We start from the raw sequence: 10,883 nt of genomic DNA, 5'->3' as shown, positions 1-10,883 counted from the left end.
GCCTAATAGACTTCAACATGAAAACAGGTGAGAAAGTTTCCTCATAATCCAATCTCTTAACCTGGGTATAACCCTTTGCAACAAGTCTAGCCTTAAAGGTCTGCACCTTTCCATCTACACCTCTTTTCCTCTTGTAGATTCACTTACAACCTATAGATTTTACCTCATCAGGCTGATCCATAAGTTCCCAAACAGAATTGAAGTACATAAACTCAATTTTCTGATTCATGGCTTTAATCCACTCATCTTTGTCAACATCCTCCATTGCTTGCTTATAAGACAATGGATCCTCAACCCCATCATCAGATATGATGTTTTGGGCTTCAGTTAAACCCATATAGTGTTTCGGTAGGTTCGCAACCCTCCCACTACGTCGAGGCAGTCTCAATTCTTGATATGATTGACTAGATGAATCGACATCAACAACTCTTGTTGATCTATCAGTTTGTTCAACAACTCTTGTTAAATTCTCAGTAGTTTCATTAGAAATCTCATTTAAAACAAGCTTACTTCGTGGCTTATGATCCCATATGTGGTCTTCTTCCAAGAAGATAGTGTCGATACAAACACATTGTTCTCACTTGGATCATAGAAGTATCCACCCCTCATTTCTTTGGGGTAGCGTGCAAATAGGCAAACTTTCGAACGAGGTTCTAACTTTTTAGGGTTAGCCACAAGCACATGGGCTGGACATCCCCAAATCTTGAAGTTGCATAAACTACATTTACGACCTCTGCATAACTCAAAAGGCGTTTCGGAAACACTCTTTGAGGGAACATTGTTCAAAATGTAAACTGCAGTCTCCACTACAAATCCCCAAAACGAGTCTGAAAGATGAGCATGACTCATCATAGACCGAACCATGTCTAGCAGGTTTTTATTTCCTTTTTGATACACCATTCTGCTGAGGTGTACCTGGGGCCAAGAGTTGGGACGTGATTCCATGTTCTATCATATGGTTCTGGAACTCTAAGTCCATATACTCTCCACCACGATCAAATCGTAGTGTTTTTATCTTGTTACCTACCAAGTTTTCAACTTCACCCTTATACTCCTTGAACTTTTCAAGAGCATCAGACTTATGTTGCATTAGGTCGATACCCATATCTTGAATAATCATCTATGAAAGAGATGAAATATTCATACCCACCTCGAGCTCTAACACTCATCGGACTATAAAGGTCTGAATGTATAAGCTCCAAGGTTTCCTTGGCTCTATAACCTTTTCCAGTAAAAGGTCGTTTGGTCATTTTGCCTTCAAGGTATGATTCACAAACCGGCAAAGAGTTTTCTTCTAAACCATTTAAAAGTCCATATTTCACCAACTTCGCAATCCTATTAAGAATGATGTGACATAACCTTAGATGTCAAAGATGGACGTTTTCCTTAGGAGAAAGCCTTAGTCTTTTTACAGTTGTCGCTATTTTGAACAATTCAGTATTAAGCAAAGCTTTTATGAGTAATGCTTTTAGTACATACAAGTTATTTTCCATTGAACCAAAACCAATCTCCATACCATTCTTAAAAATAAAGTCTTTATTCTCAGAAAAGGAGATGAAATAACCTTGTTCAATCAGAAAAAAAACTGAAAATAAGTTCCTCTTGATATGAGGAACTACATAAATATTATCCAGTAACAGATAACGTTTCTTGTCTAAAAAAATAACTTTAGCTTGCCTTTAGCAACAATTGAAACGACCTCACCAGTACCGACTCTAAGAGTCAACTCTCTAGTTTCCAACGTTTTCAGGAACTAAATCCTTGATAGGAAGAACTTACGTGGTTAGTAGCACCTGAATCAAGTATCCAGGCAGAATCATCATTCTCTACCAAACACGTCTCCAAGACAAATAAATCACATTTATCGTCTTTAGAACTTTACCTCTTCTAGAAAGTAGTGGGATCAGTATTAGAACCTATATAAGCTCCAAGTTTCATTTCAGAGATCACTTCTCATCGATGAACTTCATTAAAGTCAACAACAATTGCTTTCTCTTCTAGTTCCTTGGCATTCAAGAAAGATTGGAGGTTATCTTGGGAACTAATACTACTAGTTTATTTGTCATCCATCCCTTTTTGCTTAAAAAGTGAGAACTTACGTTCAAACAGTTCTTGCAACGAGTTCATGATCTTACGTGCAATGCCCATATTCTCAACCCTTTTGGCCAATGCATCAGGTATGCTTGCCAAAATGTGAAGTCGGGCCATCGAATTAGCCTTCATCCATACCTCATATGCATTATGAACATTTGCGGTGCATTAGGGTTTGGGACTAGAGGACACTCCTCATAAAAAACTTAAGGTCGTTTACCACAAAATATGTTTTAAGAGACTCTTTCCAATGTATGTAATCAGTCAAATTAGAAAAGGCAACTAACGGAAAATCATACAATGACATGTTGCTGAAAAAACAAACATATTAATCTACATTAGATTTAGCAATTACTCTTTAAAACAAAATCCAATCTAGTTTAGCAAAATCTAAATGAACTCATCTAGTTTTGCAATGATGCTTCAATGGTTTAGGATAAAAGCCACCGAAGGGTAGTCAATTTATCCCTCCTTTAAATTGAGACATTCTCAACTAATCATTACACCAGAACAACTCTTGTTCCTATAACGGCTAGCCATCATTGATTTGGTCAATAAATCATTAACCTGCTTAACAATTTCCCATAAGTTTCATCCTTCATTATAGATCCTAGAGTTCTGCCCCAAGTAACGAATCCAAAGGGAAAAAATCCGATTAAAGCAAAAACTAAAGTGACCCTATCCATTTCTGGAGTTCACCTTGATATTGACCAACCGCACAAACCATCTGAAGAGGGACGCTCTAAGGACGTCACGAGGTCGTGCAAGAAGATCTCATGGTGTAAACCAATGAGGAATACCGCAGGACATGTTGACACACATCCTTCTCCCGCTTACTATAAATACTCTCTCCATTCACCTTGATATTGACCCGTGCAAACACCATTCGAAGGGGGATGCTCCCAGGGCACTACGAGGCTAAGCATGAATCTAACGGTGTGAACATTCAGGGAGAAACATGAGTGGAATTGACATATCATAGATATCTTTTCATCCCACTGAGTATTTTAAAACCTAGGGTTTATTTTACTTAGAAAAAACACGGCTAATTATTTTAACTAAGTGACTGATTAGGTTTGCCCAAAAGTAACTTTTACTTTGGAAAGTTAAACAACTATTGATCATCATTCATTAAACACTTTAACGAACTCTTTGATCAATTGTTGTATGCTTGCAATAAATCTATCTAATTCACCTTTCCAAGTAGGTTCCTAGGTAGGGGTGTTTCGTTTCCTTCAACTTAAATACCCCAGCCTAGCCAGAACTCGTCTTAGACAAAAGATCCTTTATAAATAGATTTCTTACAAATTTAATCTTTTATGAAAATCAATTTAATCCTATTAAACCGATTTAAAAGATTAAACTTAGGTTTCTAATATCATTAGAACCATGAACTTGGGTCGATCTCAATCAAATTTTAAAACCCTTTAAAACATGATTTTACCTAAGTTTACATGCAACTCTTTCGTATTGATTTTAGTTATAATTTCCATTATCACTCTTATAAAAGGAAACAATTAAAATCATCCACAATGCGAAGCAACACATTCTCAAGGTATTTATAGCTCTTACAAATAAACCTTACTATCATGCTCCATGCATTGTTCATTCATTACTACTTTTATATAACTATTATATAACAAAGTAATGAACCAAGCATATATGTTCTCATACTCCCTTATACTATAACACTTATAATATAAAGATGATGCATAAATATACTTAATGCATGCATAAATATAACTCTTATATTATATGATCCATGAGCATGTTTTAATCTAATTTAATCATGCAATCTACTATATTATAACACTTATAATATAAAGATGATGCATGAACAAATGCATAACCTAAGGTGGGTTTTAAATCTATGCCATACATTATGGCATATAAACAAACATACATCTCTTGTACATTAGATAAAAGTTGATAGGCCGGAATAATTAGCCTCAAATTCGAAAGAATGATGCTAACTATTACAAAGAGTATTGAGTCCACCAGTTCAAACAGGCGAACCGGGTCTTGAATCGTCCAGGAAAATCTGTATCTCTTTGATCGTGTAACAGCTTCTTGTGATCGTCTAGCAACGTTGTATGAGCATAAACAATCGTGTAGCATGGATCGAGTGCCTATGACTATTCGACGAAGTATTAAGGTCACACAATCGTGCAGTGCACATCGAGTAATGCATGCCTTAAACGATCAAGTAGACAACAATTATGCGGTGAAGCATGATCATCTAAACGATCGCAAAGCAAGCGTCAAGTATCGTATACCAAGTGATCGAGTAGCCAGTGACTATGTGATGAAGCATGCTGAACTACATGATCATTAAGTGTGCATGCCTACCATGCGACGAGTATCATAAACTCTATGTGATCATTTACCCCAAGCGTCTACGCAATCAAGCAACCAATGCAACACGATAGAGTAAACGCTTTACTCAATCGTTTAGCATCAGCCATACGATCATTTAGTAAATACTACATGATCGGGTAGAACTTTTCTACACGATCGTTTAGCCAAATCTTAACGACCATTTAACCTGGACTACACGATGAAACCACCCTTTGGTCTTATTCCTCGATGAGAATAGCATCTCCATGCTTCAAAACTTCATCACGAACGACTCAAAACACTCCAAACACTTTGAATACAGACTTGATTGCTTGTTAATTATGCCTAAAAACGAAGGGGCCTTTACAAATTAACACTTTGTAAACTTAAAGAAAGATTTAAACAGAGGCAATCATCCCGTAAACATCCATCAACACATCCACAAAAACATTTAACTCTTAAACTCATTGTAGAAAACTTAAAGCCCACCATGACTGTAAAAGAAGTACAATACAACAATGGAATTTGGAATATCAGAACAACCTGACTCTGATACCAATTGAAGGAACACTGAATCGAGATCCAGTGAGCGGAAGCGGATCATTCCAAATCCCATTGAGATAGAACACAAACAATTACAGTCTAAACGGAAACGATTATGCATAAACAGTAAATTACAACATGCTTCTTTAAAGGAACAAACAGGGATAGAGTATGCAAAGCTTTGAAGAACTCTTCTTCAAGTATCCCTCGATCGTTTAGCAACTCATTCAACAACACGAACTCGAACGCAACGATCTGAACACGATCTCAACGAACGACTAGATGCACCTCGATAACAATCAAGTTCAACCCGATCCTCGAACGGAACTAGAACACCACCATAATTGTTACCTTGGTATTTTCGTATGAGAATCCAGAAGTTGTAGACTGTATATGATTTTGGATTGAGGAAAGCAGGAGGTAGGCGATCGAGTAAGTGGGAGATAAATGGTGTCTATCGTATAGATGAAATACTCGATTGTTTAGAAAAATGAAGCCTATCGTATAGCTTTGCTACTCGATCGTGTAACAACGAGTAAACGAGTAACTATTGTATAGTAAACTCGTAACTCAATCGTGTATGCTCTCTATGCTATCGTTTAGTAAAACACTTTTACTTGATAGCTTTTTTGTGAGATTATTCAGAATGAATCATCATCTCTTTGATTTGGGAAACAATTTTCCTTTTTATCTTACAGTTACCATAAAACTTCCAATAGCCTCCCACTAAAATCAGTTATTAGAGAAAAAGAATAATTAATTATCAAATAATTAAAATGTTATAAATAAATATAATAACCAACTTATCATATTATATTTATATCCTATAGTTTTAATATTTCATCATATGAAACATATAAACCATAGTTCTTTTTCTATTTTATGGTATTTAATATAAATCATATTTATATTAATTCCTCCAATGATAATGTATCAAATACATTGAATCAATTATATCACATATAATTGAATTTCCTTTTGTTAATTTGAACACTTCAAATTAACCCAAAATCTGATTCTCAACTTAACCCATTGAGCTACCATGGGGACCTCATGAACTTGTAGCTTGAAGCTCTAACGGTACATGAATAACTGATTAAACTCTTTAATCACGAGATCTACCATCCGTTAACTGTTAGTCACTCTACTAAAGACCGACAGCTGCACTTTTCGCACTACAGATATATTTCTGTGTTCATATGACTAATCAATAGTGCGATGACCCTTCACAAATCGCTCGTAAGCACAACTGAGCCAATTTACCATTTTGCCCCATGTAGTTACATCTAACTTCTTAAGTACTACAGATTCCTCTGATGAACAATAAATCATAGTCTTACTATGACTAAGTCCTCTCAGGCCAGGAGAGGGTGTGGCCACTATGTTCAAGACCCAGAATTAACCCTCAATGGAGCAATTTATCTACTTACCCCTGCTTTGGGAAATGAGTGAATTTTGTCTTGTGTAGCTGAGTTCATAGCTCCTCAATCAGACGAATTCCTAAAATGGTAAGCTTGTTGAGTTGGCAATCTGGTCATTCTCACCCATACAAATCAAAGGACTACCCTCATAGGCAGGAGTTTCCAATTCACACAGGATTAAGGTCATGTCACCTATGGTCATTTATTGAAATGTAAGTCTCAATTATCAACAGCGTTATATAAAGAGACTAATCATTTCGTGGTCCGGTCTTATACAAACTCTTTGTATAGGATACCCCCGCTCACATGTCTCCACATGAATGGTCAAGATCAGACCATTTGTAACACTTTATAACACTTGTAACATCTACAAAGCGGGTCGTATCTGTAGTGTCATTAGGATAAGGTATCCCTCCTTTATCCATATACTACAGACCATTTAGCTTATTACTTAAGGCATGATCCACTTGTATGTCTCCACATACATGCTTAAGTTACATGAAATAACCACAAATCTTAGTTTATTGGATTTGAATAAATACTTATAAAATAACATTTATTTTCTTAATAATATGTTTACAAAATGTTTATAAACTACGAGACTACAAGGAAAATTCAGACACCAATCCCAACAGAATTGACGTTAAATTAATTTACTATTTGATAATTGAAATTAATTAAATTATTTAATTAATTATTAATTTTGTTAGAAAATAATTATTGAATTAATTGTAAGAGTGTATTAACATGCAGCGGAAGTAACAAGGATCAATAAGCATTCAAATTCACTAATTTTGGCAGAAACTAAAGTATGTTCATCTTAAATAAGAGGGTTTGTAGTTATACCGTTTGTAGAACTCTCCAAGATCTCGATCAGCAGCAGTTGTCTTCCCCAAAGAACACCGTGAACCACCTCAAGATCTTCCCCACTTTTCTCTTGGATCTTTAGAACGAGTGGGACTCAAGAACAACTGATACAATGAAAACACAAGGGGAAGCTCACAGTAGCACACGCTCGAAGAACCCTTCTTCAGCTCGAAATTTACTCTAAAATTTCTAATGGAATGCATACCTCAATTTCACTCCATTATTCTTTATTTATTGCAGGTGAACATGCAAAGAAGAATGTTGCATGACTTGTAGCTCATGCTTGGAGTTAATGAAGATGAGGAAATGGGTTTTGTGTGAGTATGAAGAAGATGGTAATGGAATATCTCATTTTTCCATTTGTGCATGTAATTTTGATTTTCCAATTTTTCTCAAAATCAAAACTTGATTTCAAAATCCATTTTGATTTTAAAACTGAAAATTTAATTTTATAAAATTAATTTCATAAATTAATTTTTAAATAAAACTTATTAATTTAATATCAAATATTAAATTAATTTTTGTACAAATCCATCTTCATATATTTAAATCATATTTAAATATATATTCTCCTATTTCCTTTAATTTTAATTTGAACAATTCAAATTGATTTATCAAGCTACTCTAAAGCTTATCCATTTACGAGCTAGTAGGGGGACCTCGTGAACCTACAGATCATGGGCTCCAACGATCCGAGATTAATCAACTAAATTCATTAGACCGATATAACCCCCATTTGTTAACTATTGGGTCACTCCACCATAGCCCATAATTGAACATATAACCATAATCAGTAAGTTGATCGTTCACAGGTTGTTCGTAATCACAACTGGGTCAATATAACCGTTTTACCCCTGTGAATACATCTTGTTCCTTAAGTTCCCACTAACCCTCTAATGAACAATTCTGATTCATAATCCTCATGAATCAAGTCTTTTCTCTATCATGAGAAGGCGGAGCCTTGATTATTCAAGACCTGGAATCAATACTTAAGGGAACAATCTATCTGTTAAACCTAAATTGGGTAAGAGTGAATTCTATCTTGCAAGACTATGTCCCTAGTTATTCATCCGGTCTTATCCCCAAAATGGGAAGCTTATTGAGCAGTGTTGTTGGACTACTCTCACCATTTACAGATCAAAGGATAATCCCGAACAAACAGGAGTTCATAACTAGCTCTGGATTAAGATCGAGTTAACCTAGGTTATGTAATAAATGAAATAGTCAGTTTTAACAGTAAACGGTCATTATAAAGAAAAGTGATTATTTTCATGGTCCAGTCTATATGCAAACTCATTGCATAGAATGCCTCCACTCATATGTCTCAACATGAACGATTTGTGGATCACATCATTTGTAGCACTTTACAACTTCTTGTAACAACTACAATATTGTTACCAGGATGAGATACCCAATTTCATCCATATACTTATTAGACCATTTAGGCTATATATTGTCAACTTGATCCTATTTATGTCACTACATAAGACTATAGCCATGGATATGTTTATTGGATTTTCATAATAGAATGCAAAATCAACAATTTATTATTATCTATAAATAGAATATTTAACACGAACTGCGAGTTCTAAGACATTCCCAACATTAATTTGTAAAATTAATAAAATTTCAGTTTTATTAATAGAATTAAAAACTAAAAATTGTTTTCAAAATTAAAATGAAAATTTGGAAATTTGGAAAAACCCAAAAAGTGAGATTGTTCCACTTTCAAAAGCAAGCTCCTTAGTCATCTTCCATTAACCAATTTCACCTCAAATTTGAAGTTAGAGTTGTGTATTATTGAGGCAATCTGATTGCATGATGTATCTGCATAAAACATACAAAATTTTCAGCTGAAAAAGATGATGCAAACTAGTGGATTACCTAAGGTTTGAAGCTGGAAAAAAGTTCTTAAACCAGCTTAAAAAACCCAATACTTTTCTCCTTGATTCTCTCTGTTCCAGCTTGTTTTGAGTCCCACAACTCAATCTAATGCTCCTAAGGATAGTAGGGAAACTCTAGTGGTGGTCCACGATCAAAAGAAGAGGAGATTGCAGCTGAATTTGAAGTTTGAAGAAGATCTTCAAAGGTATGTATAAAATCTTCTTAATATCTCATGAACATGATTAATTCAAAGTCAAAATTAATGAATTAAAATGTTTTATGATCCCGTTTTCTTCTGTTGTGTGTTTTCTTAAACTAACATCATGACACTTTCTCTCATTTGCCTTTATCCTAGAGTTTGATGTTTTCTAATATCCTCCATTGTACTCTCTGCGCTACTATTATCTCATAAAGTACTGTTATAGACTAATCCATATATGAAAAACAGTTTTCAGATTTAAGGATATATTATGGTTACATGAATTCTTGCTTCACAAGTAAAATAATTGTCTTGTAGTCCATACTATGTCAACTAGGATAAGTCTTAACATAGATTTCTCTAAATCCAAGACCTAGTGTATCTTGTCAAAAATCAAATCATAGACACCATATACATAAATATCTCATTATCCATAGGTATTTTGATAAAATTTTGATTCTTATACTCAATGGTCATAGCATTGATTTAACCAGTATAAGTAACCAATTTTATATTAAATGTTAATTTTGTCTTGTTTATTAATTGTCTTCTACTTAAAGAAGATAATTAATCATATATCCTAAACACTTGAGGTATCTTAAGAAACTTTCCTTAGACTTTATCATTCATATGTTGTTAAAATTTGATTTACAACATTATAATTTCTCGCTTGAATAATTTGTAAGAATGACGTTAACTCAAATCAAGTCAAATTATATTATTATATAAATGTCATAATTGTAAATAATTAAAGTAAACCTAAATGAATGTCTTAGTAAACAAAATTTATATTTGTAAAATTCTTACTAGTTTCAAATGTACTAAAAAATAATAAATTTAAATTTGAAATAATATATAAACATGCATATTCCAAAATTTAAAACTCAAAACTCAAAAAATATTTAAATATACATATTAAAATTTGAAATTTAAAAATCAAAAAAATATATAAATCTAAATATTAAAAATTTTATAATACAAAATTAAACTAATATACTAATATATAAATATAGCAAACTTTAGAAATATGACGAATAAAACAAAAGCAATACAATATAAAAAAGAAAAAGTAAAAAGAACTTAAGAAATATAATAAATAAAAACAGAAGAAATATTTAAAAAGAAAAAAATATATCTCTAAAATCAAAACAAAAGAAATATATAATAAGAAAACAAAAGAAATATAATATAAAAATAAGTAAAAGAAAAAATTGCATTGAGTGGGATTCAAACCCAAAACTGGAGGGAGTAAAGAAGGACGATTTAGGTGTCTGTTATGATCAAATACATATAGAAACGAGAATGGAGAAACCACCCTGTGTAGCTTTTTAAATTTGGTTCCATTTTTAGAAATCTTTCTTAAATTTTAGAATTAAAAAACAAAACAGTTATCAAACAAGTCCGTTTCTTGAAAAATGAGAAACAGAAACAGGAAACGTTATCAAACGGTCCTTAATAACTACCATTTTGTGTATTCACTTCATTTTGAAAATGAATATTTTTTAAGTAATACAAAAAAATTGATTAATATTCTATTGAAT

The sequence above is a fragment of the Benincasa hispida genome, chromosome 9 (genome assembly GCF_027475165.1).
Source record: "Benincasa hispida cultivar pf3 chromosome 9, pf3_genome.v1.1, whole genome shotgun sequence".
NCBI lineage: Eukaryota > Viridiplantae > Streptophyta > Magnoliopsida > Cucurbitales > Cucurbitaceae > Benincasa > Benincasa hispida.
The sequence above is the reverse complement of the archived record's forward strand: the minus strand, read 5'-3'. Positions refer to the sequence as shown.